We start from the raw sequence: 7,272 nt of genomic DNA on the forward strand, positions 1-7,272 counted from the left end.
ATCAAAAAGAAGTTGTGGAGCACTCCACAGAACATCTCTCAAGAGTGGAACACCGCAAGTTCACTAAATCTTGAAGATTGCTTAGAATTTTTGCCTGCTACATCTTCATTTAATGAAAATACTTTGTGTACATACTTTACTCTGCATGCAAACCCACAAACAGAGCCTGTCAGAAGGGGCAGAATACTTTACAACCACTAGCTTTACTTCAGAAAATACCAGTGAAAATCTATTTTAGACAAATACATAGTTATGTTCACATGGAGAAATGAGACAAAAAGGTTTTTAGGCATCCATTTAATTTGAGTTCCTTTCATCAGATACATCTACTGCCCAGTCTCCAGAGATCTCAGGCTCTTTCAAGTGCAACTGTAACCACAGGCTTTCAGATCCTGTTAATTCACCTGAGTCACCCAAAATTAGAGGACACACTTTAAGGTGCTGATCAGTGTATTGTGGTGTGGCTCAGCAAAGACAGCGCATACTGCTCGACCTGGTCCAGCACTATCTGACATTTAAACCAGTCCTTTTTTTCCGTGTTCATGCAACTGTCTGGAATCTATGTTGGCAATGAATACTGAGACTGTAAGACAGAAATATGGCTAAAAATGAAAACGTTTCTACTACATACACTAAAATATGGCTAAAAATGAAAACGTTTCTACTACATACACTATAAAGATATATAAAGATGAAATCCATTACATTACCAGTCTCCAAATGCAGACCTCGAAGGATATGCCAGCTAGCGGATGGTTAAGAGTTTCAGCATTTTGGGCCAGATTCCAAAACCCTCAAGCCAGTTGGTAATTAACAGACATCTAGGTCCTCCACATGAAAGAAGTCTATTGTTTAAACAGTGACACAAATTTTTCCTTTCCTTTTCATAGCCAGTCTCTGCCTGTGTTTTAAGATTCCCTGAGGACCATAACAGTCTATGATTTTAGAAGCTTCACTTCTCAAACAGACAATTTGTTTGACTTTTAGTTGCCAGGAATGCAAACATGCTTACATCACAGGTAGAACAAAATAATTTTATAGGCTTCTCAGAGATCCCAAATCTCCCCTTTCTTTGATTTAATAGCTGGAAAAAATAATATCCAAATATCCTGATTAAAACCTAACACTAGCAACAGAATTACAAAACTTGGTAACAAAACATACTGAGGGCCTGCAAACAGTCTGTGATAAGTTCAATTAGTAACCAATGCACCTACAGGGATTATTAGTCCGTCTTCATAAATAATGATGCATTATAGCAAAACTTCTAAGATAAACCAAAGGATGCCCCACTGACCACGTTTTGTAAAGAAGCAACGATCTATGATCTGTATAAAAGTGCCTGTTCTCTGATCTGTTATCTTACTCAAGGCAGTTTAGATGTGTGGAAAACAAGAGACTACATATCAACCATACTTAAACTAATCAATGTAATAAAAGAGAACATTATGTTAAGGTTGCATTTTGAATGAAGGAGGTGTAGGCACTTATCTGTAAGGGAGCAAGTTAAATCATCAAGAAGGATAACAGGGAGGAAGGATAACAGAAATGATATGACAGAGAAGGAGCTGGGTAAAGTACTCAACTGATATGAAGATACTTTTAAGAAGAAAAGAGTCAATAAAACAAAAAAAATCTCGTCAGAAAAGGAAAAAAACCTAAGTTAGAATTAGAAAATATTTTCCGAATGCGCATGGCTTTCCAAAGTCTATGGCTTTGACTGCTTTGCTATTTCCTGGAGTCTGACTGATGTCTCTGTATCTCACCCAAGCCTATCTGGCCATATGAGGAAACACCCAAATCCCCATCACATTCAAGATGATAAAAACATCCCCGGAGAAAAGAACTGGTTGAGACAGTACCTTTTGGACCAGCTTCATCTCCTCCCACTCAAAGGAGACGTTTTCGGTCTGCCTGTTGATGCAATCGTTCATCTGAAGTCTCTAAATACGACCAGGACTATGTAGCACAAAAGCGTAATTCAGCAACTCAATCAACGGCACCATTCACCAGCACAGTCAGCCCTTTCATTGTCACCCTAACCGTGGTGCTACCAGCTGTGGAACGGGCTGTCCTCACCTCTAGATGCAGTCAGTCAGCCCAGGTGTAGACTGCAGAAGCTGCTGCGAGAGCCCCAAGAAGCTTAACACGGCTGCTAGAGGAGTGCTGCGGGCAGGTTACGGGGACATCAGATCAGCATTGCTTGCGAGCTTCTGCCACCTAACAAGTTTGGGAAGAACTGAGCTTACAGGCTCACTGGCAGAATTTGCTGCTACGTTGCAGAAAGCGTATCTTGCACTTCTAGATAAAAGCAAAACCAAGGAAACTCAGGTAGGTTTCAAAACTGACTCCTTAGAGTCATTAATCTTTGTTTTAAGAAAGACGTATTTCCCATTCTTTTGCTTCAGTTAACAAGCAAACTGGATTACTAATTTCTCTGTTGTCTGAGAGGCATGTGGTCATGTGCTTCCAGCTTCTTCCATCACTCCCAGTTGCTAATAAAAGCTTTTGAGTGCTACTAACACTTCAGAGGGAATAACACCGATTCCTCCAGCGTTACCTCTTCACTACATGCCTTCTGCATCCACTTCCTAAAACACAAGAAACTGCATTTCCAATCACACTGACATAAAACACATTTATATTTGCATGCATAATGCAAAAGTCTGATTTTGACTGGTCCTAAATTTCGTTTTAGCAGATTCCTTGCATTAGTCTGCAGAGTCAGCCCCGGCACTTCCCTGCACTCTTTTCTGGAGCTGGGCCTCACCGTGAGGAACCACCATGGTGGGTGTTCACTGCCAAGCACCTGACGAACGACCCCGCTACGGCAGATGGAATAAGCTCCAGCAGCTTGCTCAGAGCAAAGGGGCTGCTTTCCTCCGTGTTGCAGGATAACGCCACTGACTGCTTCCAAGTAAAACAGTCATTGTGGTCGGATTCCTAATACTCACATTTCAATTAATTACTGCTAGAAAAAGGTTCAGGCTCATTTGCTGCTCGCAACCATGAAGCATATGGCAACTTTGTCATCACAAAACCCCAATCATTCCCTAACCACATCAGGCAAGCAGATATATGCAATCCTGTTACCCAACCATAAATATGATTATTTAACAACACTCGTTGTTTATGGGATTATTATACCATCTCCATGCTGCTGATTAATGCTCACCACACAGTTTCAAAGCATGCAGGCAAACACAGGAGGCCATTTAGGAGGAGACAACTTATTTAAAGAAGAAAAACTTTATGAGGAAACAATATTTTAAAATAATTTCTAATTAATACAATCATGATGATGCTGGGCTTCATCTTCTCTGTATTTGATATATTCCTCATACACAACTTGTAACACCACAAGTGTTTCACACCACTCAGTATTCACTTGCTCGTGCCTTTATATTAACAATTCACTGAAATGAAAACAATCTGCAATCATCATCTTACAACGCTGTGTATTCCAAGAGCATGAAAAGCTTGTACTTAATTTTAAAATAAACTATTACAGTAGAGAAATCTCTCTTTTTTGAACATGAACTACTGTTTTTATCAGGAGATGTGCCAGCACATGAGTAATGCTGAGCCACCCGGCTCCCAACAATGTTACTGTTAGATGTCTCATTTCTCTCTGCAGAGTTAGGTGGTACTCAGGAGCTAATCTGTGGACTGCAAACACAGGCACAGATGTAGGCATGCCTATGTAAACATTTAAAAGGCTTTATAAAAGTACAAAGCAGATGCTGGACACCAAAATCTTCTGGAGGATCTTGGGTCTGACCAGAACTCAAAGTCATGTAAACATAGCATTCCCTCACAGGCAAATTAAATTTCTATCTCCTCCCCAACTAAAGAAATACTTTTAATAATATCCACAAGATCGGAAATGCTTTGACAATTATTTGAATATATTATGTTTATCTCTACAGTTTAAAGTGGTGGTAGAAAAAGAAGTGACAAAAAAGCAATGAGAAACCACCCTTCTCACCTTTTAGGAGTGGATTAATTTTTGCCTCTCTGAAAAATCCCTTTAATAGCCAGAACACAAACACTTATGAAGTAATGCTGCTGAAAATTTTAAGGGTCACTGTGCTGGTTCTGGCTGAGATAGAGTTAGTTTTCTTCTTGGCAGCTAGTAAGAGGCTACGTTCTGGATTTGTGCTAGAAACAGTGCTGATAACACAGGGATGTTTTCACCATTGCTGAGCAGTGCTTACACAGAGTCAAGGCCTTTTCTGCTTTTCACACCACCCCACCAGCGAGTAGGCTGAGGGTGCACAATAAGGTGGGAGGCAACACAGCTGGAACAGCTGACCCCAGCTGACTACAGGAATATTGGAATATTCCATACCATATGGCGTAATGCTCAGCATATAAAGCTGGGAGAAGGAGGAAGCAGGTGATATTTGGAGTGATGGCATTTGTCTTCCCAAGTAACCATTACACACAGAATCATAGAATCATAGAATGGTTAGAGTTGGAAGGGACCTCAAAGATCATCTAGTTCCAAACCCCCTGCCATGGGCAGGGAAACCCTCCACTGCACCAGCTTGCCCAAAGGCTCCTCCAACCTGGCCTTGAACACTTCCAGGGATGGGCCATCTACAACTTCTCTGGGCAACCTGTTCCAGTGCCTCATCACCCTTTGAGTGAAAAATTTCTTCCTTATATCCGATCTAAATCTGCCCTCTTTCAGTTTAAATCCATTGCCCCTTGTCCTATCACTACACGCCCTTGTAAAAAGTCCCTCTCCAGCTTTCCTGTAGGCCCCCTTTAAGCACTGGAAGGCTGCAATAAGATCACCCCGGAGCCTTCTCTTCTCCAGGCTGAACAGTCCCAACTCTCTCAGCCTGTCTTCATAGCAGAGGTGTTCCAGCCCTCTGATCATCTTCATGGCCCTCCTCTGGACCCGCTCCAGCAGCTCCATGTCCTTCTTGTATTGGGGACTCCAGAGCTGAATGCAGTATTCCAGGTGGGGTCTCACGAGAGCAGAGTAGAGGGGCAGAATCACCTCCCTCAACCTGCTGGCCACGCTCCTTTTGATGCAGCCCAGGATACGGTTGGCTTTCTGAGCTGCCAGTGCACATTGCCAGCTCATGTTGAGCTCCTCATCCACCAGCACTCCCAAGTCCTTGGTGTCATCTGCAAACTTGCTGAGGGTGCACTCGATCCCACTGTCCATGTCGCAACGAAGATGTTCAATAGCACTGGTCCCAGTACTGACCCCTGAGGAATACCACTCGTCACAGGCCTCCACGTGGACATTGAACCGTTGACCACAACTCTTTGAGTGCGACCATCCAGCCAATTCCTTATCCACCGAGTGGTCCATCCATCAAAACCATGTCTTTCCAGTTTACGTACAAGGATGTTGTGTGGGACAGTATCAAATGCTTTGGATAAGTCCAGGTAGATAACGTCAGTTGCTCTTCCCCTATCCATCAATGCTGTGACCTCATCATAGAAGGCCACCAAATTAGTCAGGCAGGATTTGCCCTTAGTGAAGCCATGTTGGCTGTCACCAATCACCTCCTTGTTTTCTATGTGCCTTAGCATAGTCGCCAGGAGGATCTGCTCCATGATCTTGCCAGAGCCCTGCTTTTCTGGAGATGGCTGAACACCTGCCTGCTGATGGGAAGTAGTGAATTAATTCCTTGTTTTGCTTTGCTTGCACATGCAGCTTTTGCTTTACCTATTACTGTCCTTATCTCAACCCACACGTTTTCTCACTTTTACTCTTCTGATTCTCTCCTCCATCCCACTGCAGGGGGGAGTGAGCAAGTGGCTCTGTGGTGCTTAGCTGCCAGGTGGGATTAAATCCTGACAGCCACATAAATTTTTATTTTCACACTTTGAATCAAAAAGGCAGTAATGATTTAGCACTTCGTAGCGTACACCTGCAACCAGCAAAGGCAAATGGCAGGGGCCAGCAGTGAAGTTCAGCAACTCATTCGCTTACCAAATATTTTAATTTGGCGGACTGGAATCGAAGGCCTGAACGCCCCTCAGTAACGTGCTTTTTTCCCCACCCGTGCACCTGCAGCCCACTGCTCTCACCCTGCTGCCAGGGCCCCTTTGGCCAAGACAACGTTCCACAAGGGCCTCGAGACTGCCCGCACTCCACGACACCTGTGGGAAGCCCCACAGGCACCAGGGGGGCACCTGGCACCACACGCTGAGAGACGCACCACATCCCTCACCGCCTCAGGCCAGACGGGCCTCACCAGGCCTAAAGCAGCGGCCGGGACCGCCCCAAGGCGAGCCTCAGGCTCGCCCAAGCGGATCACCCGCCTGACCCGGCCCTCTCCCCATCGCTCTCCCCGGTAGCACCGCGCCATGACGGTGGCTCGGCTCGGCTCGGCTCGGCTCGGCTCGGCTCGGCTCGGCTCGGCTCGGCTCGGCTCGGCTCCCCAACCCCGCCGACCCGCCTCGCCCCCGCCCTCAAGATGGCGGACGCACCTCCCGCCCCCGCCGCCGCTCCAGCACCGCCCCATTGGCCATTGGCCAGCACCCCGCGCCCCGCCCCCTCCGCCGCAGCCAATAGCAACAAAGCAAAGCGCGCGTCCTGACGTGCACAGCCCACCTCCAGCGCACCGCCATTCGCTCGTGCTGCCCGGCCCCGCCTTGCGCATGCGTAGTCGCCAGAAGGCGCTCGCGCAACAGCCGTAACCCGGAAGGTTCGGCGTCCAATCATCAAGAACTTGGTTGCCCTACGAGGAGGGGGGAGGGGGCTACCGGCTCTGCGCATGCGCCCTCACCCCAGCCCGGCGGGGGCGGTGTGGCGCTAGCGCGCACGCGCAGAGCCTGCCGCGGGGGCGGGGCGGTGTGGCGCTAGTGCGCACGCGGTGTGGCGCCCCCTGGCGGGCGGCGGTGGCTGTGCAGTGCGCGCTCCCGACGGCGGAGCGCGTCCCGGTGTGGGGCGGAGCGCGGCGCGGCGCGGCCCGGCCCGGCCCGGCGGTGTCGCCGCCCGCAGGTACCGTTAAGCGGAGACGGGCTCGGGGGCGGCGGGGCGCTGCGCTGTCATTCAGCAACGCCCTGGGGTGCCGTCAGTAACTCCGGGTGCTCCAGGAGGAGCCGTGCGGGGCCGAGCGCTCGCCCGGCGGGGCGGACCAGTCCGGCACCCCCGAGCCGTGACCCGTTGCTTCCCCACGCCGCGGGGAACGCGTGCCTGAAGGAGTGCGAGGGGCCCGGCGCCACCCCCGCGCCTCGGCGCGTCCTTCTGTCGGCGCCGCTCGACTTGAACCTTTTTCCCCCCTTCATCCCCAGATCTGC

The 7,272-nt window shown here is 48.2% G+C and overlaps 1 protein-coding gene across 1 annotated transcript in view; it reads right to left on the reverse strand.

The window, feature by feature from the left end:
* CAB39L (calcium binding protein 39 like) overlaps positions 1-6,604 on the reverse strand; it is a 66,960-nt gene extending 60,356 nt beyond the window's left edge. The window contains exon 1 of the mRNA XM_086612109.1: positions 6,584-6,604. The gene's annotated coding sequence lies outside the window, so the exon portion shown is untranslated. The remainder of the gene's footprint in view (positions 1-6,583) is intronic.
* Positions 6,605-7,272: the final 668 nt, after the last annotated feature.

This window comes from Tauraco erythrolophus, chromosome 1 (genome assembly GCF_009769465.1).
Source record: "Tauraco erythrolophus isolate bTauEry1 chromosome 1, bTauEry1.pri, whole genome shotgun sequence".
Lineage (NCBI taxonomy): Eukaryota > Metazoa > Chordata > Aves > Musophagiformes > Musophagidae > Tauraco > Tauraco erythrolophus.